Genomic DNA, 3,024 nt, shown 5'->3' on the forward strand with positions numbered 1-3,024 from the left:
TTTCCCAAATGAGTATGGTGTGGAGGCTTGAGTCCTCATATATGTGCTTGGTGTTGTGGCCAATGGTTATGGTACTTGTTGTTTGTCACCTGTTGAGAATATTAGTTGATTTTATGTTGTTATCTGACATATATTGCTTTCTATTTTGAGTTGGCCGATGATACCTACTCAGTACTTGTGCCTTGTACTGACCCCTACTTGTATTTGTTTTTCTTTGTTAATTGTGGAGTGCAGCAAACGTGCCATCGTCTTCAACTCAACCGCAATTCTAGCTAGTCTTCATCACGTCAGATTTCAGGGTGAGCTATTGTTCCTAGCTCGGACTGGATTCTCTCTCATTCATGTCTTGATGTCCTTGAAGTTCGGACATGGACCATCTGTTTACTTAATTTAGTTTCCTAGATTTTCTTAGATTTAGTAATTTGAGGATAGATGTTCTTGTGGTGATGACTTCCAGATTTTGGGGGATAGTAATTGATAAATTTTAGAAGTTAATTATTGGTTATATTAATGAGTTTTAAGTCTTCCGCATTATATTCTGCTTATTATGGTTGAAATGTTGGGGTTTAGATTGGTTGGTTCGCTCACATAGTAGGATAAGTGCGGGTGCCACTCGCGGCTCGTTTTGGGTCGTGACAGTTTTAAATTTTTGTTAATATTTTATACCTTTAAGCTCCGAATCCACATAAATGTAAAGTAATATCAAGATTAATTTTTAAGCAAATTACTAAAATATCCATTATAAGTTTTCATAACCAATATATACATACCGTTATATAATAATCTATTTATTAAGGTTAAAAACTTAAAATAATTTAATATCATCTTATCTGAGAAATTAGACTATCAAATAGATTAGGAAAAATGGATTAAATTAATCAAAAAAAAAAGAAGAAGTTGAACCCAATTAAACTCTAATCAATTCCAAATCATAATTATCTTTGATTTATATATACAGTAAATCGAGAAGTTAAATATAGAACCAACAATTAATAAAAATATCATCTATTATGCACCTTATAAAATGAATATTGATGTGAAGAAGAATCGCTCTGAAAATATAATGTAGTTATTTTAAAACATGTTTATAAGACATCTAAAAATTTAATTCAAAAACTCAATCAATTTTAATAAGAAAAATCTCATGTTCCACAAATTTTGACTCCTTGTTGATACCATTATTTCATAATATACAGAGATATTTACATTCCTTATTTATATCATTGACCTAATCTAAATTCAAGAATACTCTCCGTTTTATTTTTTATATTAGAAGAGACTAACTTTATAAAATAAAGTGAGATTATGGAAGACTAAATGTGTTTGTATCGTGCATGGGCGTGGTACTTAATTTAGCAAATTCTTGTTTTGTATTTTCTCAAGTTCCTTTTTTTTTTTGTGTGTGTGTGTGTGTGTTTTTCTTCAAAAATGAAGAATTTAAAAAAAATTACTCCATATGAATATGTTTAATTAATGACTAAATATTGAAATGTGTGCTCAGGGGCGGATTTAGGTGTACATGTGGGGGTACCACAACACTTACTGTTTTCAGAAAAAATGTTATATACACATGTATATATGTATAATAATTAAATATATTACTGTTGCCACTTAGTGAATATAAAACGGAATAGCCCAATTGGCAAAGGAGAGGGTCTGCCTCCTCGTCAACTTGGGTTTGAACCTCAGCAACAACCTTTAAGTTTTTTTGTTTGCTCCTTTTTTTTTTCTTTTCTTTTTTCTCCATTTATTCTTATTTATTTACTATTCTTTATTAATTCAAATTGACCCCTTTTCATAATTAATTTTACTTTCTCTCGCACTAATTAATAATCTATTGATTTGAGTGTAACGTGTTTATTTTGTTTTATCAATTAGTGAGTACTGAAGTATGAGCGTCAAATAAATATTATTAAGAATATATTTTGATAATAGTTTTTAGAAAAAACATAAGTTCCAAAAATGTGTTTTTTTAAAAAAATTGAAAGTTTCTTTCGATCTTCACCGACGTCTTTGCTAAGTAAGATGAATAGGCTGACATTACAATAATTATTATTTCCCAACTATATATCTCCAACAACACATAAAGTCAATGCAAGATAAATATATTATGTTAATATTATTAGATGGTTTATACAAGCTCAAATTTTAACGTGACTTCTTTTTTCTCAAAGTTTCAGCAAATAAGACATTTAGTTCCAAAAAGAAAATAAAAAATGAATTTTTTTAATTATCTCTGATCACATAATATCTAAAAGAAAATATTACTTTAGGCACATTTGATTGATTTGTTTATAAAATAAAATAAAATTAATAACCTGAATTGTAACCCAAAATTAAAGCAACCAATCCATTTATCTTACTTGAATGTTGTGGCACTCCCGACCTTCAAATTCTAGATCCATCTCTGTGTGTGCTACTCGAATTAAGTAGATCAAACTATCCATTTTTTTAAATATTTTTTTGTAGTTTTTTCCTAAAAAGCTCTTGATTAACCAAACGCTTTACTTGTAGGCGTTATAAATTTTTGAGTAACTCATTTTTTACTCTTTCTCAAAGTTAATTTTGATTACATTGAAATCATTGTATCTTACTAATTTATATAATATATTAATTAAATTTATATAGAAATAAATTTATTATACATAAATTATAAATACATCAAAATTATTGTATCTTACTAAATTATATATCATATTTATTAAATTCATATAAAAATAAATTCATTATACATAAAGTACAAAGTATGTGTAGGATTCATTGTAATATATTTTCTTGTTAAATTATTCATTGTAAAATAAACTCAATAATTCATCATAAAAATAAATTCATTATATATGTTCAATATTTCCTAATTACAAAATATTATTCATGCTATCTTTACTAAAAACATTCAATGTATGATGTTAAAAGAATAAACTATATACGCAACATAGAACTTTTTTTGAAATCATATTCAAAAATGGCTTCTCATTTAAAAGTTGTCACAAAATCACTAATGACAGATCAAATCATACTAAAACA

The sequence above is a fragment of the Solanum pennellii genome, chromosome 3 (assembly GCF_001406875.1).
Source record: "Solanum pennellii chromosome 3, SPENNV200".
NCBI classification, from domain to species: Eukaryota; Viridiplantae; Streptophyta; class Magnoliopsida; order Solanales; family Solanaceae; genus Solanum; species Solanum pennellii.